Source organism: Giraffa tippelskirchi, chromosome 11, assembly GCF_054371585.1.
Source record: "Giraffa tippelskirchi isolate mGirTip1 chromosome 11, T2T-mGirTip1v1.2.pri, whole genome shotgun sequence".
Taxonomy (NCBI): Eukaryota; Metazoa; Chordata; class Mammalia; order Artiodactyla; family Giraffidae; genus Giraffa; species Giraffa tippelskirchi.
In genome coordinates, this window is record NC_137285.1 from 113,371,609 (window position 1) to 113,399,242 (window position 27,634).

The window sequence follows — 27,634 nt, forward strand, 5'->3', positions numbered from 1 at the left end:
CTCAGTGTTTAAATGTGTCATGAGGTCAACTGGGGGAGGTGGTAGGGGCTGGAGATTTTTAAAAATAAATCTTTGCAAATTACTTTGAAAATTAAAACCAACAAATGAATAGTGATAACTGCTTATCAAGATTGTCACAGATTTAAAAAAAACAAAAAGATTATCACACATTGTTCAAAAAACCCAAAATTTACATGTAGCAGACGTTAATTTGTAATCAATGCACTCAGGTAAAGAAGCATCATGTTATCTTTTCTTAATATTTTCATAAAATTATATTAAATCTGACTCCACCTCCACTAGCTAGTCTCTGTCCCCTACTTTCCCTTAGTGTCTCACATAGTCCAGAACACTGAGAAAAGGATAATTCGGTCACAGTTGATATACCCCTTGTCTGCATCCACATGGTCCCTTGAAGGTGGGAAGTTCCATGGATCGTGCCCCTGATTTAAAATGCAGTATTAATAGAAAAGTTGAGGTATAATAAGGTCAAAAGATCAGTTTCAATTGCCATTGAAAAGATACTCTGTCACAGCTCTCAAGAGAAAGAGCATGCCACACCACCCAGGGGCCACACAGGGAAATACCCAGTTTGGTCAGGAGATAGGGGGCAGGGGAGTGGGGAACTGTGTGCAAGAGCCTTTATTATGGTTTCCTCAGGAAGGAACAGGTGAGGCATCTGACCTTCTCAACAAGGCTACCTGTGCCTGCACAGCCTCATGCTGCCCTCCCACATCCCTTTAGCCCTGTTGCACTTTCATTTTTTCTAGCACTTATTATCTTCTATATAATTTATTTATTAATTATGCTTATTGTTTGCCATCACCCCCTTACACCATGTACATTTCACAAAAGCAGAAATCTTTCTGTGTCTTCATCACTGATGTATACCAAGAACCTAGAACAGTTCTGAGGGTTTAGAACCTCAGAGTAGATGCTCAGTAAATATTTGCTGAGTGAATGAATGGCTGGCTGATACTCACACCATGACATGAGGCCTCTTTTCATCCCCATTCATGTAGTGGAGCAGGAACTTGCTGGATCACAGACAAGACGGTGAAGAATTGGGATTAAAGCCTAGTCCACATCCTTCCACATGGGAAATGTCTATGTTTACTTGCCTCCTCTTCCTTCAGCCATAGAGAAATATCAATAACCTCAGATATGCAGATGACACCACCCTCATGGCAGAAAGCTAAGAGGAACTGAAGAGCCTCTTGATGAAAGTGAAAGAGGAGAGTGAAAAAGTTGGCTTAAAACTCAACATTCAGAAAACTAAGATCAAGGCATCTGGTCCCATCACTTCATGGCAAATAGATGGGGAAACAAATAGTGGCTGACTTTGTTTTTCTGGGCTCCAAAATCACTGCAGATGGTGATTGCAGCCATGAAATTAAAAGACGCTTACTCCTTGGAAGAAAAACTATGCCTAATCTAGACAGAATATTAAAAAGCAGAGACATTACTTTGTCAACAAAGGTCCATCTAGTCACGTACGGATGTGAGAGTTGGACAATAAAGAAAGCTGAGCACCAAAGAATTGATGCTTTTTTACTGTGGTGTTGGAGAAGACTCTTGAGAGTCCCTTGGACTGGAAGGAGATACAACAGTCAAGCCTAAAAGAAATCAGTCCTGAATATTCATTGGAAGGACTGATGCTAAAGCTGAAACTCCAATACTTTGGCCGCCTGATGCGAAGAACTGACTCATTGGAAAAGACCCTGATGCTGGGAAAGATTAAAGGCAGGAGGAGAAGGGGACGACAGAGGATGAGGTGGTTGGATGGCAACACCAATTTGATGAACATGAGTTTGAGCAAGCTCCAGGAGTTGGTGATAGACAGGGAAGCCTAGTGTGCTGTAATCCATGGGGTCAGAAAGAGTCAGACACGACTGAGTGACTGAACTGAACTGAAGAGCATAATTACGGAGCTCTTGCTTTTTTAATCAAGGCACATTTCATTAAATTAGAGAAAATGTAAAAATTATGAAGGTGGCCTGAGGCTAGAAATGAGTGAAGTGAGTCTCATGTGGTTTGACATCTGGGAAATCTACTTAGTAATCACTTTTGTCTTAAAATATATATCAGTGTCCTAAGAACATATCTTCTTCCTGATTGCTTCTATTTTCACCTAGGATTACTGGGTCTATGCACAAACACACACAAAAGAGGGAAACTGATGAATCCTTACGTACATTTTTTTGCAATATTGTGCTTAATGTTTCTGACCTTGCTCTTCCATCGAATAATCAATGATCAATAAGCATTGTTTCTGTTTTATCAGCAGAGGCCCAGGAACTTAAGTCACTCTGAGAAGTAACTATTTCCCCCAGGGAAAAACCAGTGAGTCTGGAATTTGACAATAATAAAATGTACCCAAGGCCAAGGCTCACCTTCCTATCCCTCCACCCCCACCAGTCATTAATCCCCTCCATGACTGCTGAACACACTGAGTTTGTCCTACCCATCTGTTCCACCTCTGGGGATGGTCTGTAAATGAATGACTAATAAAAACATGAAACCCACCCAAATTTATCAAACGTCTGGCAGGTACCTAAAAAAGAGAGTAACTTGATTTCTAGTATTATTATTCAAATGAGATGAGGTGGCCTATCTATAAACTATAATGAACTCTCATAACTCCCATAATACAGTGCTCGACTAGCTTTGGAATTATAGGCTGTTTTTCTGGCTCTATCTCCTTCTAGCCAATAAAGTCCTGGAGAGTGGGGACTTATCTGACTCCTTTTTATCAATGTAACTAAAACCCCTAAGCCCCATACATTAAGTAGGTATTCTATAATTTTTATAATGCTTTATTGGATTGGATCTAAGAAATAGTGAATGAATAATGTAATAGAAGAACAATTTATACACAATGCACATAGAAAAAGAAATTAATTAGTAAGACTGCACCAGGGTTGAATCAACTGTTTCCATGTATGTGTGTGTTAGCCACTCAGTCATGTCTGACTCTTTGCGACTCCATGGACTGTAGCCTGCCAGGCTCCTCGTCCATGGAATTCTCCAGGCAAAAATACTGGAGTGGGTTGCCATTTCCTTCTCCAGGGGATCTTCCCAAACCAGGGATTGAACCCGGGTCTCCTGCATTGCAGGCAGATTCTTTTACCACTGAGCCACCAGGAAAGCCACAACTGTTTCCATATACGAGACAATATGACATAGGAGAGAGAATTGCATACGAGAGAATTCTGGTCACCAGAGAGACATCCTATGGCCCATAACTGGCAGCCACTGATCTTTTTAAACTAATTACAATGTCTTGGCAGAAATATTGCTAAAGAAGCTAAGGGGATTTCTGTTCAACGAGCCTGAACATTCTATTCATTGAAAAGGACCAAAATGGAATAGGCTGCCTCTGGGGTGGTAAATGTCCTGTCACTTTGAGGTATTAATAGAATGCCATTTTCTAAAGGGCTTTTGCATCAGATAGGGAAATAGACTAAATACACTGTAAGGTCCCTTCAATCTGTTACTTTCGGAATGCGGCCTTGAGGGGTCTGGGAAGCAGAATATGGATTCTTCTAGAAGCTGCTGCAGGTCTATGTCCTGGAACAAGCTGGAACCAGAAACCAGATCCATTCAATGCCCCTCCCAGGGCAGTGACCCACATCCCAGGGACTTGTTCCCAGCTGCCATTGCAAGGAGAGACCTAGGTAATGCTGCTGCGTCACTTCAGTCGTGTCCAACTCCGTGTGACCCCATAGACGGCAGCCCACCAGGCTCTGCCATCCCTGGGATTCTCCAGGCAAGAACACTGGAGTGGGTTGCCATTTCCTTCTCCAATGCATGAAAGTGAAAAGTGAAAATGAAGTCGCTCAGTCGTGTCCGACTCTTCGCGACCCCACGGACTGCAGCCCACCAGGCTCTTCTGTCCATGGGATTTTCCAGGCAAGAGTACTGGAATGGGGTGCCATTGCCTTCTCCCTAGGTAATGCTAGGTGATCTCATAAGGTGGCTAATGCAAAACCCATGAACATCAAAAAATCGCAAACACTATATAATGTTCGGATGAATTAAGTGCCTGACACATCTTTACATTGTAATACTTTATCCTACCATTCTAGGGTACATGTTGCTTGATCACCTCTTCATTTTCTACATGAAAAATAAAAAGACAGTTGGGTCTTTCTTCCCAATGGTTGGTGAAAAATAGAGTTTTAATATTGATATTTTAGGAAAGTTTATTTCGGTTTCACATTTGTTAATGGTAATGTATAAGTTCTTAGGTTTGTTTTCAAATTTGGGAAAACCTCTATAGGAACTATAAGATTTCAGTACATTTCAAGCTTTTCTTTTCTGTGTTTGAACATAAATACTCTTGAATCTTTTGAATTGACAGCAGTCTTTACTTAGTTTTTGTTGATATCTTACTGTGTTGGTATATTTTGAGTTTTTTATTATCTTCATTAATGTTGATGTTTTTGGCAAATTAACAGTGGATTTAGTTAATCATGTCTTTTCATTAAGTGGATTATCAAATTTACCGAGTTAAATTTTTCTCTTTGTCTTAATGAATAACTACTTTTAGTATAATCTGGAAAATTTTGTCACAATTCATTTCTCAGTATTAAAGTAACTTCTATTGATTTCATTGTTAATCTTTATTGTTTTAGCTTTGCATTCCATTGATTTTTATTTAAATCTTCTTTCTATTCTTCACAAAATATACTCAAAGATGACAAATGACAGCCTTTAAAAATTTTCAAAGCAGCAGTTTATAATTTCTCATTCATTTCATTTAAACATTCTAAGATATCTTTCCAAATTGCATTACAGTAGCATATTCATACATTACCAAATACATATTTCATCAAAAGAAGAAAAGGTCTATTGTGTAATTATAGTCATATCTACTCTATCATCAAACATATTCCTGAAAGGAGAAAACTACTATTTTGATTTGGCTTCTGTGAAAACTGAATGCTCTGTTTATGATTGTATATATCTAGTGATTAGGATTTCCCATAGGCTAGCTCTGACTCCATCTGCTTCTGCTTTTGATTCTTATGTCTATTTCTAATAAAGTCATCAAAGTGATCCTACTAAAAAGCAAGTCAGACAATGTCAATCCTTTTCTCAAAATCATCCAATAGATTCATATCTCATTATTGGTAAAACAAAACAAAACAAAAGCCACTAGCTTATAAGACCCTACACAGTCTGGAGCGGTTACTTCTCTGACCTCACATCTTGTTCTCCCCTTTTCACTTTGATCCAGCTACAATGGGCTTCTTACTTTTCCTTGTATTCTCCCAATATTCTCTGCATTAGAGCTATTGCACATCTTTGCCTAAAAGGCTCGTCTGGCAGACAGACCCATGGCAAACTCCATCACCTCCTAGCCTCCCCTCACTTCACCTCTCACTCCTTCACTTCCTGATTCAGTGATAAAGAATCCACCTGCCAATGCTGGAGAGGCAGGAAAGACCCAGGAAACACGAGTTAGATCCCTCGGTTTGAAAGAGTCCCTGGAGAAGGAAATGGCAACCCACTCCAGTATTCTTGCCTGGGAAATCCCATGAAGAGAGAATCCTGGTTGGCTACAGTTCATGTGGTTGCAAAGAGTCAGACATGACAGCAATTGAGCACTCTCTCCACTTTTTTTTATTTTCCCCTAACTCTCATCATCAAAAGTACTATATATCTCTAAGGTCTACATAGGTGTTGAATGAAAATTAGTAAATAGGGTGAATGAAAAATGGAAAGTCTAGGCATTTTGGTGGTGGTGGGTTAGGGGTAGTTAGATCCAACTTAAATGGAGCCATTCTGGAATACCCTTGCTCATTCTAGGGAAAAGTGTTTTATCAAGAATTTGCTCATTCCTTTTCTCAGTCAGGAGATTGACAAGTAGTTAGTGTTTATTCCACATCTAACACTGTTTAGGTAGTGAGTATATGGTCTCCAACTTCTGAAGCTCATGGCCTCTCAAAAAAGAGAAAGGCTATAATGAGAAGTTGATAGGTATCTTGGCATATCACTGCCTGAACATGGATTTACTTAAAACTGAGCAAGCCAGACTCCTGGAAATTTACATTTGGCATATACTATAGCTACATTTGGAGAAGGCAATGGCACCCCACTCCAGTGTTCTTGCCTGGAGAATCCCAGGGACGGGGGAGCCTGGTGGGCTGCCGTCTATGGGATCGCACAGAGTCGGACACGACTGAAGTGACTTAGCAGCTTAGCAGCAGCATAGCTACATTAGTCCCAAACATACAATTAATAAGACAGCAACAGTATATGCAATGAAATTCAAGACAGGTGTGGAAGATAATGAAAGTTTAAGAAACAATAAATGTCTTAAGTTTCTTTTTAGTCTCATGTGCTATGTTAATAGCTTTCATTATTGAGATTTGCTGATGTCTATATTCCTAAAGGAAGGAGAGACCAGTTGGGCTGGCACTCTGGGTTTTTGGATAGCTTTCAAGCAATAAGATTTAGAATCTTCATCTAAACTGAAATATTCAGAGAACATGCACATCAACTTCTCAACCCAGGCTGCCACAGAGTTTCAACAGCCTGATCTCACTCAGCCTTTCTCACCCTGATCTCAGATGGTCATATTTTTTGAATATGTACATCCTTTAATGGGTATGAATTTGAGCAAACTTGGGAGATAGTGGAGGACAGAGGAGCCCTGTGGTCCACAGGGTCGCAAACAGTTGGATATGACTTAGCAACTGGACAACAACAACACATCTTTTAATATATATTTTGCAAGTTTTAATCATCCCAACTAGAGTGTGGGCAAAGGTAGGGATGGTGTGAGGGAAAGATTCTCACTGTGCAGAAATTTGAAATTAGTAGCTATTCAAGCCAAAATTGTCTATATTTCCTCTAAACTTCATAAAAATACAATTCAGAGGAAAAGCATATCACAGTGTCCAGCACACTGTGGGTTCTCAAAAACAAATTATTGAATAAATAAACACTTTCAAAACTGTATTCAGGAGGTATTGCAGGCAGGGCCACACCTGTCCAGGTTGGTAAGTAGAATTGAGAACAGTATGTTGTTTTGACTAAACTTAATTACACTTGCTTTGGTTTGGCTCATTCGATTGCATTGTAATGTAAATATAACCCAGATGGCCTCAAATCCACTACCTTCTGGAGTCACTCTTCTTTTCTCTTTCTTTAAAAAAATATGTATGTATGTACACATGTATGAGAAATAAAACAGGCATACAGAAAAGTAAATTAAATAAGGGTAGTGGTCCTCCCTTATCCTCAACTTTGCTTTCCATGGTTTCAGTTACCTGCAGTCAACTGTGGTCTGAAAATACTAAATGGAAAATTCCAGAAATAAACAATTCATAAGTTTTAAGTTGCAAAGCATTCTGAGACGTGTGATAACACACCTCACTCTCCTATTGCACCCAGCTTGGGATTCCCAACCATCAGCGTCATTTGCTCTTGACATTTGATATGAACACAGACATCATCTTGGCTGGATGACCCAGGATCACCCAAAATGAGTGATTCTCGTTCTAATGTACCATCAGAAAGGCAGTGTAACCTAACACTACTTCACGATGTCTATATCATTCTCCTTACTTCATCTCATCATGTGGACCTCAGCTGATGTCATCACTCACATACTGGTGAGTCCAATACAATAAGATATCTTGAGAAAGAGGAAGAGAGAGAGAAACCACATAACTTTAAAAAAAAACTTTTTATTTTGTATTGGAGTGTAGCTGATTAACAAACAGTGTTGTGATAATTTCAGGTGAACAGCAAAGGGAGTTAGCCATACATATACATGTATCCATTATCCCCCACACTCTCCTCCCATCCAGGCTGCCATGTAACACTGAGAGAGTTCTGTGTGCCATACAGTAGGTCCTTGTTGGTTATCCATTTTAAATATAGAAGTGTAGGGAGAATGGATACATGTATATATATGGCTGAGTCCTTTTGCTGTTCACCCAAAACTACCACAACATTGTTAATTGGCTATAACCCAATACAAAACAAAAAGTTTAAAGTTTGGGGCAAAAAAAGAAAAAAATAAATATAACATTGTGTACATGTCCATCACAAACTCCCTATTTTAGTACGTTGTTATAACTGTTTCATTTTCTCATTAGTTATTGTTGTTAATCTCTTACTGTTCCTAATTTATAAATTAGACTTTATCATAGGTATATATGTCTAGAAAAAACAATCTATATTGGGTTTGGTACTATCTTGCAGTTTCAGGCATCATCCACTGGGGATACAATGACTGATAAAAATGGAGACAAACAATGTACTGATACACATTTGTGATAAAACTGTGTCCCCCAGAGATAGGAGGGACTATTGTATGATTAAATGATTTAACATAAAGTAAACAGGTTGTAACCAGCATCCAGGTTAAGAAAGAGAACACTGCCAAAACCCAGGAGCCCTCTCCATGTCCCTTCCCAATTGTAATCTCTTCCTTTCCTCCAAAGGTAACCAGTGTCCTGACTTTGGTAATAATTATTTTCTTGAATTTCTTTTTGGTTTAACCATCCACATATGTATCCCCAAATAGTTAACTATAGCTGTGCCTGTTGTTTTAAGCTATTAGTGAATGAATTTACACCACATATCTTCTTCTGTGTCTAGCTTCTCCAACTCTTTATGTTTGTGAGATACGTGCTGTTGTATATAGCTACGATTTATTTATTTTAATTATTGTACATTATGTATTTTATTGTATGACTCTACCACCACAATTTCTTGCTAATACAAGAGATGATTCTGGTTTGGGATTATGACTAACAATGTTGTTGTGTATATTCTTATGCATGTCTCCAGGTACACATGTACACACATTTTGGTTGGCTATTGATTGCTGTGGGTTGAATAAGACCCCCAAGAAAATATGTCAAAAGCTAACCCCTGGTACCTGTGAATGTGACCTTATTTGGATAAAAGATCTTTGTAGATACAGTAAGTTAAAATGAGGTATTATATAATACCTCATTATAATACCTCATTATAATGAAATGAGGTATTATATAATACCGTTATTATATAATAACGGTATTAGGGTGGGCCCTGCATCCAATGTAACACATGTGTTGTTATAAGAAGAGGGAAAGTTGAACACAGACAGACACACAGAGAGAGAGAAGATGGCCACGTGAATATGGAGACAGGAATTGGAGTCCTGCTGCTGTAAATCAAGCAATACCTGGGGCTACCAGACCCTGGAAAAGGCAAGGAAGGATCTTCCCCTATAGGCTCCAGAGAAAGCATGACCCTGCCAAGACTTTCATTTCTGACATCCAGCCTCCAGAACTGTGAGAGAATACATTTCTGCTGTTTTAAGTCACCTCATTTTTGCAACTCGATGATGGCAGAGCTAAGAAATGAATACAAGTAAAATTGCTGGCTCATAAGGTGTGCATATCTTTAGATTTGATAGATAATGCTAAACAGTTTCTCAGAATGGCTATATCAATTTCTACTCCCACACACAGTTTATAAAAATTCTATTGTTCCACATCTTTGGCAAAACTTAATATTATCCATCTTTTTAATTTTAGCCATTATGATGGATAGATTCAGTTCAGTTCAGTCGCTCAGTCATGTCCAACTCTCTGCGACCCCATGGAAGGCAGCACACCAGGCCTCCCTGTCCATCACCAACTCTTGGAATTTACTCAAACTCCTGCCCATTGAGTTGGTGATGCCATCCAACCATCTTATCCTCTGTCGTCCCTTTCTCCTCCCACCTTCAATCTTTCCCAGCATCATGGTCTTTTCAAATGAGTCATTTCTTTGCATCAGGTGGCCAAAGTATTGCAGTTTTAGCTTCAGCATCAGTCCTTCCAATGAATACTCGGGACTGATTTCCTTTAGGATTGACTGGTTGGATCTCCTGGCAGTCCAAGAGACTCTCAATAATCTTTTCCAACACCACAGTAAAAAAGCATCAATTCTTTGGTGCCCAGCTTTCTTTATAGTCCAACTCTCACATCCATACATGACTACTGGAAAAACCATAGCCTTGACTAGATGGACCTTTGTTGGCAAAGTAATGTCTCTGTTTTTTAATATGCTGTCTAGGTTGGTCATAACTTTTCTTCCAAGGAGCAAGCATCTTTTAATTTCATGGCTGTAGCCACCATATGCAGTGATTTTGGAGCCCAAAATAAAGTCTGTCACTGTTTCCAGTGTTTCCCCATCTATTTGCCATGAAGTGATGTGACCAGACGCCATGATTTTTGTTTTCTGAATGTTGAGTTTTAAGCCAACTTTTTCACTCTCCTCTTTTGCTTTCATCAAGAGGCTCCTTAGTTCTTCTTCACTTTCTACCATAAGGGTGGTGTCATCTGCGTACCTGAGGTTATTGATATTTCTCCCAGCAATCTTGATTCCAGCTTGTGCTTCATCCAGCCCAGCATTTCTCATGATGTACTCTGCATATTAGTTAAATAAGCAGGAGGACAATACACAGCCTTGGTGTACTCCTTTCCTGATTTGGAACCAGTCTGTTGTTCACAAACAACAGATAGATAGTGGATAGATAGTGGCATCCAACTGTGCCTCTATTTCGTATTTTCCTATTACTACTGATATGATGTACTTTTCATTTCTTTTTTTTTTTTTTTGGTCATTTGGGATAAGCTCTTGTAAGGTGCTTGTTAAGCTCTCTTTCTCTACTGGATTATTTGTCTTTTTCTTATTGATGATATATGTGTGTGTGTATGTTTGTATGTACTCAGTCATGTCCCATTCTATTGAGACCCCATAGACTATAACCCGTCAGGCTTCCCTGTCCATGGGATTCTCCAGGCAAGAATATTGGAGTGGGTTGCCATTTCCTCCTCCAGGGGATCTTCCCAACCCAGGGATCGAACCTGAGTCTCTTGCATCAGCAGGCAGATTCTTTACCACTGAACTATCTGAGTTTGTCCCATAATACAAACATATAATCTATAATACATATAACAGATAATATATTAATATAAATATATAATCTATATTATTATATATCCATATCTAGTATATAAAACATACATGAGTAAGAGGCTCATATTCAGAATATACACCAGCTTTCTTTTGATAAGTAGCTGCATGATATATGTTTTTACAATTTTTCAATCCTTCCTTTTTTCCATATCCTTTTGTTTTATGTACAATTCCTCTAAAGCACATACCAAATTTTTAATCAAGTCTAGTAATCTTTGATTTTTAATCACAGTATTTAGTACATTTGTTTTTATTATAATTACCTATATTGGAGGGTTTAAATTACCATTTTACTCTTTGTTTTCTCTTTGTCCCACATCATCTCTCTTTTTTATTTTTTCTCTTGAAATGTTTTTAATTGTTGTTTTTCTTTCATATCAGTTCTTAAACACTGGATTTATCTCAGTTTTCAAAGTACTCAGCCACTATCTCTTCAAATATGGCTTCCTTCTCATTCTCTCCCTCACTCTCTCCTTCCTGCCTCCTGGAATGTTAATAATACAAATATTAGAAACTATACAGGACATCCTTATACTCTAGTGCCTCTTGCCTTCTACTCTGCTTTTCCTCCTTCTGCTTCTCTGTTTTAATCTAGAGGCTTTCTTTCATTCTATCTTCTGTTCTCTCATGAGCTCTTAAACCTATTTGTTGACTCCTTAATTTTGGTTTTGATATCTTTGATATTCATTTGGTTCTCTTTTTAAAATAGCTTTCAATTTTCTGCTAAAACTCTAGATGTTGTATTTTATTCACCCTTCTTTTAAAGTGTATGTCTGATCATTCTAATATATGAAGCCCTATTCGTTCTGCCAATGATGGGTTTTATTCTTATTGTTTTGTCTCCTTGTGTCCTTGGCTAGTTTTTGTCCAGTCCATGATGCTGTCTTTACAAAATTGCTGTAAACATAATTTGTGATATAGATAATCATGTCCTGTTCCTGAGAGAACTGCCATTTCCTGCTTCCAGGAGCTTGGCACTGTGGGTTCACTTTATTTTTTTTTTTTTTCTTTTTTCTTTTTTTTTTTTTTTTTTATAAATTTATGTATTTTAGTTGGGGGCTAATTACTTTACAATATTGTAATAGTTTTTGCCATACATTGACATGAATCAGCCATGGGTTTACATGTGTTCCCCTTCCTGGACCCCCCACCCACCTCCCTCCCCATCCCATCCCTCTGGGTCATCCCATTGCCCCGGCCCTGAGCATCTGTCTCATGCATTGAACCTGGAATGGTGTTCTGTTTCACATATGATAATATACATGTTTCAATGCTATTCTCCCAGAACGTCCCACCCTCACCTTCTCCCTCAGAGTCCATAAAATTGTTCCATGCATCTGTGTCTCTTATTCTGTCTCGCATATAGGGTTATCGTTACCATCTTTCAAATTCCATATATATGCATTAGTATACTGTATTGCTGTTTTTCTTTCTGGCTTACTTCACTCTGTATAATGGGCTCCAGTTTCATCCATCTCAGTAGAACCGATTCAAATGTACTTTTTTAATGGCTGAGTAATATTCCATTGTGTATATGTACCACAGCTTCCTTATCCATTCGTCTGCTGATGGACATCTAGGTTGCTTCCATGTCCTGGCTATTGTAAACAGTGCTGCAATGAACATTGGGGTACACGCGTCTCTTTCAATTCTGGTTTCCTCGGTGTATATGCCCAGCAGTGGGATTGCTGGGTCATATGGCAGTTCTATTCCCAGTTTTTTAAGGAATCTCCACACTGTTCTCCATAGTGGCTGTACTAGTTTGCATTCCCACCAACAGTGTAAGAGGGTTCCCTTTTCTCCACACCCTCTCCAGCATTTATTGCTTGTAGACTTTTGGATAGCAGCCATTCTGACTGGTATGAAATGATACCTCATTGTGGTTTTGATTTGCATTTCTCTAATAATGAGTGATGTTGAGCATCTTTTCATGTGTTTGTTAGCCATCTGTATTTCTTCTTTGGAGAAATGTGTGGGTTCACTTTAATCTTCAAGAATTAGATTAGCAAAACTGAGTTATAGTCTCTGTGACAGGTTTTCAAACTCCTTTTCATGTTTATTCCAAAATTTAGGGGCCTAAACCTACAGAGAGGAGGACTCCTCAAGTTTCCCCCATGCCCAAGAAGTGAGCTGGTTATTTAGCTTTTGTTCATTTAAGTTCAGTTGCTCAGTCATGTCCGACTCTCTGCGACCCCATGGAAGGAAACACGCCAGGCTTCCCTGTCCATCACCAACTCCTGAAGCATACTCAAACTCATGTCCATTGCCTTGGTGATGCCATCCAACCATCTCATCCTCTGTCATCCCCTTCTCCTCCCCCCTTCAATCTTTTCCAGCATCAAGGTCTTTTCCAATGAGGCAGTTCTTCACATCAGGTGGCCAAAGTATTGGAGTTTCAGCTTCAGCATCAGTCCTTCCAATGAATACCCAAGACTGATTTCCTTCAGGATGGACTGGTTGGATCTCCTTGCAGCCCAAGGGACTCTCAAGAGTCTTCTCTAACACCACAGTTCAAAAGCATCAATTTTTTGGCCCTCAGCTTTCTTTATAGTCCAACTCTCACATCCATACATGACCACTGGAAAAACCATAGCCTTGACTAGACAGACCTTTGTTGGCAAAGTAATGTCTCTGCTTTTTAATATGCCGTCTAGGTTGGTCATAACTTTTCTTCCAAGGAGCAAGCATCTTTTAATTTCATGGCTGCAGTCACCATCAGCAGTGATTTTGCAGCCCCCCAAAATAAAGTCTGTCACTGTTTCCATTGTTTCCTCATCTATTTGCCATGAAGTGATGGGACTGGATGCCATGATCTTTGTTTTCTGAATGTTGAGCTTTAAGCCAACTTTTTCACTCTCCTCTTTTACTTTCATCAAGACGCTCCTTAGTTCTTCTTCACTTTCTGCCTTAAGAGTGGTGTCATCTGCATATCTAAGGTTATTGATATTTCTCCCAGCAATCTTGATTCCAGCTTGTGCTTCATCCAGCTCAGCATTTCGCATGATGTACTCTGCATATAAGTTAAATAAGCAGGGTGACGATATACAGCTTTGACACACTCCTTTCCTGATTTGGAACCAGTCTGTTGTCCCATGTCCAGTTCTAACTGTTGCTTCCTGACCTGCATACAGATTTCTCAGGAGGCAGGTCAGGTGGTCTAGTATTCCCATCTCTTTAAGAATTTTCCAGTTTCTTGTGATCTGCATAGTCAAAGGCTTTGGCATAGTCAATAAAGCATAAGTAGATGTTTTTTTGGCATTCTCTTGCTTTCTTGATGATCCAGCGGATGTTGGCAATTTGAACTCTGATTCCTCTACCTTTTATAAATCCAGCTTGAACATCTGGAAGTTCACGGTTCATGTATTGCTGAAGCCTGGCTTGGAGAATTTTGAGTATTACTTTGCTAGCGTGTAAGATGAGTGCAATTGTGCGGTAGTTTGAGCATTCTTTGGCATTGCCTCTCTTTGGAATTGTAATGAAAACTGACCTTTTTCAGTCCTGCGGCCACTGCTGAGTTTTCCAGATTTGCTGGCATATTGAGTGCAGCACTTTCACAGCAGCATCTTTCAGGATTTGAAATAGGTCAATGGAATTCCACCATCTCCACTAGCTTTATTCATAGTGATGCTTCCTAAGGCCCACTTGACTTCTCATTCCAGGATGTCTGGCTCTAGGTGAGTTATCACACGATCATGTTTTCTGGGTCATGAAGATCTTTTTTGTATAGTTCTTCTGTGTATTCTTGCCACCTCTTCTTAATATCTTCTGCTTCTGTTAGGTCCATACCACTTCTGTTCTTTATTGTGCTCAACTTTGCATGAAATGTTCCCTTGGTATCTCTAATTTTCTTGAAGTGATCTCTAGTCTTTTCCATTCTATTGTTTTCCTCTATTTCCTTGCATTGATCACTGAGGAAGGTTTTATCTCTCCCTGCTATTCTTTGGAACTCTGCATTCAAATGGGTATATCTTTCTTTTTCTCCTTTGCCTTTAGCTTCTCTTCTTTTCTCAGCTACTTGTAAGGCCTCGTCAGACAACTGCTTTGCCATTTTGCATTTCTTTTTCTTGGGGATGGTCTTAATCCCTGCCTCCTGTACAGTGTCATGAACCTCCGTCCATAGTTCTTCAGGCACTCTGTCTATCAGATCTAATCCCTTGAATCTATTTGTCACTTCCACTGTATAATTGTAAGGGATTTGATTTAAGTCATACCTGAATGGTCTAGTGGTTTTCCCTACTTTCTTCAATTTAAGTCTGAATTTGGCAATAAGGAGTTCATGATCTGAGCCACAGTCAGCTCCCAGTCTTGTTTCTGCTGACTGTGTAGAGCTTCTCCATCTTTGGCTGCAAAGAATATAATCAATCTGATTTCGGTGTTGACCATCTGGTGATCTCCATGTGTGGAGTCTTCTCTTGTGTTGTTGGAAAAGGGTGTTTGCTATGACCAGTGCGTTCTCTTGGCAAAACTCTGTTAGCCTTGACCTGCTTAGTTTTGTACTCCAAGGCCAAATTTGCTGTTACTCCAGGTAGCTCTTGACTTCCTACTTTTGCATTCCAGTCCCCTACAATGAAAAGGACATCTTTTTTGGGTGTTAGTTCTAGGTTTTGTAGGTCTTCTTAGAACCATTCAACTTCACCTTCTTTAGCATTACTGGTCGGGGCATAGACTTGGAATACTGTGATAGTGAATGTTTTTGATTGATAGTGAAAGCTTTTGTTATTCAGCTTCAAATCCACCCTTGTATACTCTGCTTTGTGATGTGAGGGCTAAAACTCTGCAAACCACATTGCAAATTGAATAAAACAGTTATTGTGAGATTTTTTTTATCTTACCACTTATGTCTGTTAAACTCTGATATAATTGCTGTGCTAATAAGTGGTTGTGTGTGTATATATTTAATATCCATACTTGACAAAATAAAATATGCAACCCTGTATTTGTCCCTGTTGATTTTTAGTATTTTACTGGGCTATGAAACTAAAAGTCTTGGATTAAAAACATAGTAGACATTGTGGGTCTGGATTTCTGTTGGGTATTTGGCAAGCTCTTCGTGATGTGTTCATGGCCAAAATGGAGACAGGAGTTGGATACATAGCCTGCGGAGGCAGGGCATCCTGATGGCCATGTTTTCTAACAGGTGACCCTGACAACCAAACCTCACACATTCTATGCTTTTTGTAATAACACTCCAAGTCCTTCTGCATGTAGTTCCCAATCTCTCCTTCACCTCATGTCCCATTCTCCTGACCCTTGGCTTCACTTCCCGTTTACGTCCTACATCTGCTCTTTTGGTGGTATTCACATTTGAAAATTAGAACATAAATGAGCTAAATATTCAAATTAAAAGATTGGAACAAACAAAGTAAAAGAAATGTGATGGAACTAATAAAAGATAAAATGCTAAAAATAATGAATCACAAACAAAATGCCAGCCAAAAATTATAGCTAAGCCCAAAACTCTATGAAATTTGACTAAGAAAAAATGCAGGACAAATACAGATATCAGGAATGAGGGAAAAAAAGATAAAACTGTAGTTGTGGAAAAGCAGTAAAAATAATTATAAAATATCTTATAAAATGTTGTCAATATATTTTCAACTATAGATGAAATGATTTTCCAGCACAATATAAATTACTAAAATTAATTCAAGAAAAGGTAGACTATCTGAATACATTAACAACCACACAAAACACTAGCAAGTATTTTCATAGACCCACCCCTTTAAAAAGTAAAAATAAGAAAGAATATTAGACGCTGGTTGCTTTATAGACAAGATTTAACTTACCTAACCATCAAGGAATATATATTCTACATAAATTACTCAAATTTTTCCATAATATATAAGTGGAAAGTTTCCCAAATCATCTTATAAATCTAACATAAGCTTAATACCAAAGTCTAAATAGCATCAAAAGAAAATAAACCAGTCATGTTTATGAATATATTTACAAAAATTCTAAAGAATTGGGCATGCCTAAGCCCAAAGTGTGACCAAGGGTGACTCTTTGCAGAAGGTATAAATGATGCTTGAATTCACGAGCTAGTGTGAGCATCAGTTAGGTGGAAAAAGAGGAGCAGGTCATGGACCAAGGGCTAGCTTTTCCCATATCACCACTTCTGACACAGAACTCTGAGGGATACATATACATGTACCCATTCTCCCCAGACTCCCCTCCCATCCATGCTGCCACATAACATTGAGCAGAGTTCTATGTTCTATACAGTAGGTCCTTGTTGGTTATCCATTTTAAATATAGCAGTGTGTACATGTCCATCCCAAACTCCCTAGGTATTTCACGCCCCATCCTTCCCCTCGGCAACCATAAATTTGTTCTCTAAGTCTTTATATGCATGTCTGAGTCCCTTCACTGTTCCTCTGAAACTATCACAACACTGTTTGTAAATTGGGTATGCTGTGTGCTTAGTTGCTCAGTTGTATCTGACTCTTGCGGCCCCATAGACTATAACCTGCCAGGCTCCTCTGTCTATGGGATTCTCCAGGCAAGAACACTGAAGTGGGTTGCCATTTCATCTCCAGGGGATCTTCCCGATCCAGGAATTGAACCCAGGTCTCCTGCATTGTAGGTAGACTCTTTACAGACTGAACTACAAGGGAAGCCTTTAATTGAGTATACCCCCAGTACAAAATAAAAAGTTTGAAAAAAAAAAACAGAATAATGAACCCACCAATGGTAAAGAAAAAAAAAGAATTCTGAGGGATACAAGTGTTCTAAATTGAAACCTTGCCTTCCAGGCTATCATGAAGATATAATTGTCAAGGTAGGAGGAGGGGATATATTCTGCTTAACCATTTATTAGCTCGTTGCTTTTCAATATTTATTTATATGGTAAGTAAGGCTTCAATTTTCCTCTTTCCTTGGCCCCACAAAGTTAAGAGTGAACCAGTCCACCTCTTCTAGATTTGGTACAGGAGAAAAACAATAGCAGACGAATAAATTTAAGTGGATATATATATATTTGGCACATATGTGCTTAGATACCTATATGTGTATATATATATACATATATATATATATATATATATATATATATATACATATACACACATATATATTCCTGGAGAAGGAAATGGCAACCCACTCCAGTATCCTTGCCTGGAGAATCCCATGGACAAAGGAGCCTGGTGGGCTACAGTCCATGGGTTCACAAAGAGTCGGACACAACTGAAGTGACCTAGCGCACACTAGCACGTACATATATATGTATGTGTATACATCTATTTTTTTCGAGACACATAGAATGTGTATTTATACTTGTCTGATAGACTCACAAACCTTTACACATTGCATTCACACACACACACACACACACACATCAACAGAGACATGGAAAAGTTGGAACTTCCAGGTTCAGACTAGATAGAAAACTATAAAGTGCTGCTGTTTCCCTTCTTCCTCCCACCTAAACTGGAAATGCCAGGACAGATATAGGGAGAATAACCAAATGCAGAGCCAGGCCCAAAACTCTCACCCCTGGCAGATTGGATGTTATCAAGTTTAAATACAGGAAAGGAGTGACATCCTGAAGCTAATGGAGTCTAAAGTTATGAGTGAATGTTAGAGAGCAATATAAAGTGGCTACATGCTAGTTTTTAACTGCACACTCTATTCAACACTGCCCTGGGTCATCCTTGCCACAAACTGAGACTGATCAGGTTCTGCCCCATGATCCTGATTATTATGCCCCTCCCCCAATACATGTGCACTTTCTGTCAAGATGCGGTAGCCAGGAAAACTGAACTTTTTGCATAGGGATTGTGTCAGGACAACTCCAGGAGCACATTCATCAGGCTGACACCCTAACTGATGTCCACTGTCACTGTTCCAAGGGAAGAAAAGTAATGGAAGGATGAGGACAAAGGCCAGGTAGTGCTTCAACCCAAAAGAGTAGGAGTGCCTACTGGAATGGGTACAGAGCAGCTGGCTATGCCTTAGGCATCCACTCAATCACCTGACATGGAGAGTGGCTATATCAGCTCTTGTATAACAAATCATTCAAAATTCTCAGTGGCTTACACCAATGATTATTCATTTTTGATCACAGATATGGAGGTTGGCTAGACATCAGCTGATTAAGTCGACGCTCTGCTCCTTGTGTTTCACACCCTCCTCCTGAGCCAGCAGGGTAGCCCTGGCATGTTCTTTTTGCAGGGTTGACAAAACCTCCAGAAAGCTTTTGGAAATATGCATGGCCTCTAGATATGCTAGGCTCGAAATTTGCATGCCACCACTTCCACCTCCTTCTATGGGCCAAAGCAAGTCACATAAGAACTTGAAAGTCAAAAGTGGGAACATATATTCTACCTCTCTTGCAAAAGAACTGGCAAAGCCACTTGGCAAGGCCAAAAATAAATTTCAAAAGATTAGAAGCTTACAGAGTATAGTCTCTAGCCACAACATACAACAAAAACTGAATAGAAATCAGTAACAGTGAAACATCTAGAAAATGCCCCCAAATACTTTGAAATTAAATATCATACTTCTAAATAATCCATGGGTCACAGATGAAACCACAAGAGAAACTAGGAAATGTTTTAAATGAAAGATGATGAAAACACAACATAATAAAATATGTTCAGTTCAGTTCACTTGCTCAGTCGTGTCCAATTCTTTGTGACCCCATGGACTGCAGCACACCAGGCCTCCCTATCCATCACCAACTCCCGGAGTTTACTCGAACTCATGTCCATTGAGTCAGTGATGCCATCCAGCCATCTCATCCTCTGTCGTTCCCTTCTCCTCCCGCCTTCAATCTTTCCCAGCATCAGGGTCTTTTCCAAAGAGTCAGTTCTTTGCATCAGGTGGCCAAAGTATTAGAGCTGTGGAATGCTACAAAAACAGTGCTTAGTGTGAAATTTATAAATTTAAAAATTAAAGTAGGAAAGGAAAAAAGGCTTAAAGTAAAAAAAATCAGAATTTTCACCTCAGAAGTTAAACAAAGTAAAACCAAAGGAAGAGGAGGGAAATAAAAATAAAGATAAAAGTAGAAATAAATGAAATAGAAAACAGACAAACATTAGGAGAAATTAAAAAGTCAAAGTTGATTCTTTGAAATATTATGAAAATTGATAAATCTCTGGTAGGAAAGAATGGAAAGAGAAAGAAAATTCAAATTGTCAATTTTAAAAAAATGAAAGTCGGGAGATATTCTATAGACACTCAAAATTTAATAAGGAAATATGAACACATTTACACCAATAAACTTGACAGCTTAGATGAAATGGACAAATTATTTTCAAACAACATGCTAAAACTGACTCAAGAAGAGATAAAAAATTTGAACAGCCATGTATCTATTAAGGAAATAGATTTTCCTTAAAAATCTTTTAACATGGACAATCCCAAGCCCAAAATCTTAACTGGTGAAACTTGCCAAACGTTTAAGGAGGACACGATAATCAATCTAACAAAAATTCTTCCAAAAAATAGAAAAGAACACTTCTCAACTCATTTTATGAGGATAGCATTGCTTTCCTAACACAATCAAAAAAGATACTGTAAGAAAATAAAAGAACAATATAATTCATAAACATAGACACAAAGTCCTCAACTAAATTTTAGCAAATTACACTGAGGAATACATAAAAGGGATAAAACATTATGACTAAGTGAAGTTTATCCCAAGAATTCAAGGTGGATTCAGTATTTGAAAATATACAGTACCGTGGGTAAAATAGATAGCTAGTGGGAAGCTGCTGTATAACACAGGGAGCCCAGCCTGGTGATGACCTAGAAGGGTGGGATGGGGGTGGAAAGGCTCAAAACGGAGGCTGATTCATGCTGTCCTATGGCAGAACCCAACACAACATTGTAAAGCAATTATCCTCCAACTAAAAATAAATAAAAAAAAAGAAAATTAATTGATATTACCCACAACAGTAATAGAATGTATGGGAGAAATTTCAAAAGATGCAGAAAAAATATTGAAAAAAATCCAACACATGTTGGTAGTATGTATATTTGATATGACACGATGAGAGTAGCACTTTACCTCTGTTATTCCTCTCCAAAACCCATTACCCTAGCCTAGTCATTAGAGCAACATCAAACACATTCTAACTGAGGTATTGGGTTGGACAAAAGTTTTGTTCCTATTTTTCCATTACATGCTATGAAAAACTCAAATGAATTTTTTACCCAACCCAATACATTCCACAAAATATCCAACCAGCATGCCTCAAAACTGTCCAACTCATAAAAAACAAGGCAACTCCGAGAAACTGTCATAGAATATGGTATTCTGCTGGGATGCTGGAACAGCACAAGGACACTAGGCAAAAATGAAGGAAATCTGAATACAGAATGGGTTTTAGGTGACAGTGTGTCAATATTGGTTCGTTAACTGTTACTAATGCATGATCCTAATATAAGATGAGAAACTGTTTGTGTGATATTTAAAAACTCTCTGTATTACCTGTGCAGTTTTCCTATACATCTGAAACTACTCTAAAATTTGAAAGTTTATTTAAAAGAGAAATACATGAACATTGATATAGGCTTTACTCATAATAGCATAAACTGGAAACAGCCCAAAGGTCCATCAACAAGTGAATGGATAAACAAATTATGACATATTCATTTGAGAGCATGTTATATAACAATGCGGGCTTCCCAGGTGGCACTAGTGGTAAAGAACCCTCCTGCCAATGTAGGAGACGTGGGTTTGATCCCTCGGTCGGGAAGATCCCCTAGAGGAGGAAATGACAAACCACACCAGAATTCTTGCCTGGGAGATCCCATGGACAGAGGAGCCTGGTGGGCTATGGTCCATAGGGTCACAAAGAGTCGGACATATCTGACAGACTTACCATGCACTATACAACAACAACAAAAATGACCAAACTACTCACACACAAAACATGGTGAGTAGAAAGTGATATCTGAAAAGACATATATAAAGGAAGGAACACATTAAATGCCTTCTCATAGGAGGGAAGACACTGAATGCCAAGCAGGACCATTATCTCAGTTTCTGTCATTTCCTCTCCAGTCCTTGGGAGTCAACCCATGGATTAGGGTGCAAAACAAGGACCTTCTCTGACACCCCCACGAGCAATGAACTTTGTCTCCTTCTGAATTGCTTCTACAGTATTCCAGCCTAGACACTTTTAGCTCCCCTGTGTGAAGGGGAAGCAAGCTTACTCTAATAACCATTTCCCCCAAAACTTATTGTCAAAGTCCAAACACAGCTCTAAAGCTCCTAAGCAAAAAAAAAAAAAAAAAAAAAGATTTATTTTGATCCTCTTTGCATTTCTGCTGCAACAGCTCACAGTCAGATCTGGAACTGTGAGGTTTAGTTTGAGGTAAGTTTGGAAATAAAAGGAGGCGGGACTGCAGGGGGAAAGACATGCCAGTTATTGTTTTAAAATATTAACCCACACTATACACTTCTTGAAATAGAATGTTTCTTTTAACCAGAGTTTACAAAATAAACGTTCTATGTTAGAGAGGGAAAATTAATCTTCCTTAAGGCTTTCCATTCTATGGGCAGACAATGTGAATGGGAGATCCCTAGTTAGCACTCTCTGAGTCCCTTTATGAAGTTGTCAGCAGTTTTCATAAGCTATATTTGCTTCTCTTTCTCCCAAGGAACACTATGGGTCTGGAAACATTCTCAATGGGCAGCTTTGTGTTAATAGAAAGAGATAACAAGGCTATTGTTAATTGCTTCCTGTAAACATCCCACTGACCCCCAATATGTCAGACTTCTTCAGCATCCTGAGCTGTAAGCCCCTAATGGGGAATAAAGGTGATGATATTTCAAATATTCCTCATTGAAAATATGGGAATGAATCTGAAACCAAAAAAACCCAACACTTGAAACTAATTTTCTTGAAATCATCATGAGCTTTAATGACAGCTTCATTAATTGAAGGAAGTCACATGGGGGCAAAATCATGTTTTCCTTAATGACCTGTCAGGTGATGGATTTGTTTGGTTACTTTATTCTGAACATTTTCAGAGAAAGGAGAGAGAAAAAAGGATGAGCTCTGAGTGTCGTATCACAACACAGCTTAACCAAGAGGCCTCCTGGAGTCTCAGTGGTGAGCTGACTTGAAGATGCTAAGGTGGGCTTGACAGGGTAAGGATGTCATCACAGGAGCCTTGCTACTCAAAGTGAGATTCACGAACCAGCATCACTGGGAAGCTTGCTAGAAATATAGCATGTCAAGCCTCACCCCAGATCCACTGCATAGGAATCTGCTTTTAACAGATCCCCAGGATCCCCAGGCAATTATCAGGCACATTAGAGTTTACGAAGGACTTATTGGAAACACAAGATTTGGAAGTCCAATGAACTTAGATGGGAACAGCTGGCTGTAAGTAGTGCATATTATTTACACAGTATTAGCCTCAGTTTTTCATCTGCAAAATAGGCACACTAGTATCTACCTCATGAAATTATGAAGCTTAGATTAAGGAAGCAGTTAGCATTTTTCCAGGCATGCAATCTGTGTTGAATAAATGGTAGGTAATAGTACTTTTGTGGCTTTTCCTGTGCATTCCAGTTTGGAGAGTAAGTATATTTAACTGAATTAAAATACAAGTTTTACAACTTAATAACCATGTGATCTTGGTTATGTCACCTAGCCCCTTTCTCAGCCTCAAATTTCCCACCTGTAAAATGCATATAATTTAAATATCAGCTATAGCCTCCCAAGTCAAGATAGAGACCATTACACAGGCCTAGACAGGTCATGAAACTTTCCAAGATTTCTGCCACCTAACAGTTGACCCTCTCTGACTCTTGTGCTACATTTTCAGATGCTGTTCTTATTCCTCTCCAAGTCTTTTCTGGTGTGAAGTTCAGACCTTTTAACAATTTCCACAAGAAATCTCTTTATTCCAGGTGTTTCCTGAGTTGGGTGTGTGTGTTCAGTCACTCAGTTGTGTCCATCTCTTTGCGACCCCATGGACTGTAGCCCTCCAGACTCCTCTGTCCCTGGGATTCTTCAGGCAAGAATGCTGGAGTGGGTTGCCATTTCCTACTCCAGGGGATCTTCCCGGCCCAGGGATCGAATCTATGTCTCCGCATCTCCTGCATTTGCAGGTAGGTTCTTTACCACTGAGCCACCTGGGAAGCCTTCATGAGTTGGGTAGAATTTTCTAAAGATTTGGAGGGCAGATCACAAGGAAGAGTCATTATTACATATAGCAGAAACTTATGTCGACTCCCTCACTCTTTCTTTCTTTTTTCTTACCTTCCCTCATGACAATGCCCTTCAGAAATAAAATTCCTTCCCTTGTCATCCAGAAGGAAGCTTCATTTCAGCAGATGCAGTGGAACATGAAGTGAGATGTGTGTTCTGATTCCAGTGCCACTAACATCATTTACGCTCTCTGGGTCTCCATTCCTCATCCATGAAACAGTGCAAAAATTCTCAATCACAGGGGTGCACGAGAACTAAAGATTTCATATTTCAAGGTACTTACCAAGTGCCTGGTATGTGGTAGGTTGCTGGTTATTAAGCCTTGATTTCTTGGGTCCAGTTCCCCCCTTCTCCTCACTCTACTTTCTGATACTGGGGCTGAGCCTCTGCAAATGACATTTCTCTTTTGCCAGCTGGCTCCTGGTTAGGCTCTGCCTATCGGGGATGTCACAGGGAACTTGAGGGTGGGGGGACAGAATGGAGACTTTCTCTTTTGTTTGCTTCCTGTTCCTATGAGTGTTGCCCCAGCAACACTCTTCCGTTCCCAGCAGCCACTGGTCTCAGCAGCACAGGTAGTTCCAGTTTGCTCCCCTTCTTCATTTGTTAGTACCAACCTCATTGCATCTGCTCAGAAAGACAACACCAGCCATTGGTGCTCCTGCTCAGGAGTCAGAGTCCCAGCTCTGAGGAGCCTCTTCGCAGGGCTCCAAGTACAGAGCCCCAGTTCCACTGGAGCATACCCATTCCCTGAAGAGCTGAGTCCCAGCTCTGCATGCCCCTTCTGCAAACTTCTAAGATTTAGTAATCCCCAACACCTTCCCTTTGTTCCCCCATCCTTAGGGGAGGCAGCTGCCTCCTGTGGCTATGACCTTCAGGATACCTCAGTTTCCCTTTTTGCCTGCTTAGTTGTCTTCCATCTGGGAAGCAGTTCTCTTCATATTAAATCCTCCCCACTGAAATGATGGCATGGTTTCTGGCTTCTGACAGGGTCCTATCTGATATGAAAAATATGTAAAAGATATTAGCTTCCTTCCAAAAAAACTAAAATGAAATCTATCTTCTAAATACCAGGTTTTACCACCAATAAAAAGACACAAAAGGACATGCCTATAACATTTCCAAAGAAATTTTTCCAAGCTATTTTAGGCCCTGACAGCACTGTTGGAATAATCCGGAGCATTTGGAACAAAGAGTCAAAACATGTTTCTGGGGAAAGAAATGTAGAGTTAGACACAGCTCCCATGGCAGAGCCGATGCACAATCTAGAGAGATGCCACCTGTGCAGACACCAGTGTAGACAAGGACAGGGAGAGGGTGGTGGAGGTGGGGAAGAGTCCCATGAACCGGGTGCAGCATGTTGCACTTCTGTTAGTGAAACATGTCTTGAACCAAAGTTGAGATGAATGGGATTCAAAACAACTTGGAAATGGCAGTTTAGATAATGGTACTTGAAAAAAGTCTGAGTTAAGTTAGAGGTGCTTAAAAAGTCTGAGTTGACCATGCCTTAATAAGAAGTACTTTGAAGGTGCTGGCCATGACACACAGAAATTGGACTGAAACTGAAAATAGTATTTTGTACCTATTTAATTAATAAAGATAAATGGGAAGTCATAGCCCTCAGTGTGAGTGTGATCTTGCTCTCAAATAGGTGCCTGCATATAGTTGGTGCCACGCATGTAAGACCAGATAATAATAGCTAGAAAGAGTCATGGTGATATTCAACTCCTGTGACCCAGTCATCCACCACTAAAAATTAATTCTCAGGAGGCAAGTCAAGAGAATTGTTTTAAATCTTTTTTTGTGATGATATTCATTGAAGTGTTATATATGAGTAAAATTTAATATCATGTAGTTAGTAAATAAAAAAGGAATAATTTTAAATGTATTTATATTCACTTGAGGAAGTATTAAGTTTTAAAAATTGTGAGGATAATGTTAAAAAAAAAAAAAAGGAAAGATTTTTGTGGTGTGACAGCAATTGAAATAAAATCAGGACATAAGACATAGAAGTGATTATAGAAAAGAGTCCCAGAAAGACAGTTCAGTTATGTTACTCTTTGTTACCACAGGAATGAGCATACGGAGCACTCTGGGAGTCTTGTGCTCAGGCATAAGGATTATTTTGAGCTGAAGGCCATTGAGAATAAGCAGATACAAGAAAAGACCTGGGCTTCCCTACTGGCTCAGTGGTAAAGAATCTGCCTGCCAATGCAGGAGACATGGGTTCCATCCCTGGTCCAGGAAGATCCCACAGGCCTCGGAGCAACCAAGCAGGAGCACTACAGCTAGTGAGCTTGTGCTCAGAGAGCCTGGGAACCGCAACTACCGAAGTGCCCGCACCCTAGAGCTCATGCTCCCCAACAAAAGAAGTCACTACAACAAGAAGCCGGTGCACTGCGACTAGAGAGTAGCCCCCACTCACTGCAACTAGAGAAAGCCCTCAGGCAGCAGTGAAGACCCAGCACAGTCATAAATAAATAAATAAATAAAATTATTTTTTAAAGAAAAGAAAAGATCTATTTGTCTAAAAATAGGATATAAAATTTCTCCATATTCTACCAGGAAGGACAAAGGTAATCACCAGAGACAATTTTAACCCTTTATCAGCCTGGAGACAACTTGAACCCCTTAACCAGAGGAATTTACATAAGCAAACCTCACTAATTAGCCTCTATCTACCATTGTGTGCATGCCAAGTTGCTTCAGTCGTGTCTGAGTCTTTGTGATGCTATGGACTGTAGCCTGCCAGGCTCCTCTGATGGGATTCTCCAGGCAAGAATACTGGAGAGCGTTGCCATTATCTCCCCCAGGGGATCTTCCCGACCCAGGGATTGAACCTGGGTGTCTCCTATGGCTCCTGCATTGCAGGCAGATTCTTTACTGCTGAGCCACCTGGGAAGCCATTGTTTTCTTATATATTTGCCTTCCCACAGTTTGTTGCTCCTAAAGGCTCAATTATTTTCTTTTGTCTTGCAATAGCTCTAAAAATGTATTGTTCCTTTGCTAAAATGCTGTCTAAGCTTAAATTCTAACCAACCCTTTGAATTACTGATCTCTGAGTTCTCCCATATGTAAATGTGACACATAAGCAAATAAATTTCTGCTTTTCTCTTGTTAATCTGTCTTTTGCCAGCCCAAATCAATCAGTCCTCAGGCACAGAAGTTAAGAGGGCTGTAGAAAAGAGAATTATCCCTCCCCTTACCACCCAGTCTCTGATACATTGTTATGGCAGCCTGAGGTGACTAATACACACTTTTTGCAGCTAAGTCTCTTGAACAAATTGTTTAAGCTGATTGAGTCTCAGCTTCCTTATCTCTAAAATGAAAATGGTAAACTAATGGTAATTCTTACTTAACAGGACTCATGAGGGTGGAATGAGCTGTACAATTAGCAAATGGAGTTTATTTGAAAGCTCTTTGTAACCTGTGCATTAAAGTAAAATAATAAATATTCCTTCCATGAGTGCCCTGGATTAACAAAAGATCAA

General features: G+C 39.4%; 1 protein-coding gene across 2 annotated transcripts in view; it reads right to left on the bottom strand.

Annotated features, from left to right (window-relative positions):
• SPON1 (spondin 1) overlaps positions 1-24,683 on the bottom strand; it is a 460,458-nt gene extending 435,775 nt beyond the window's left edge. Inside the window, exon 1 of one of the 2 annotated variants that reach the window (XM_081545084.1) lies at positions 24,430-24,683. The gene's annotated coding sequence lies outside the window, so the exon portion shown is untranslated. The remainder of the gene's footprint in view (positions 1-24,429) is intronic. The other variant, XM_081545085.1, reaches the window with a different exon arrangement.
• Positions 24,684-27,634: the final 2,951 nt, after the last annotated feature.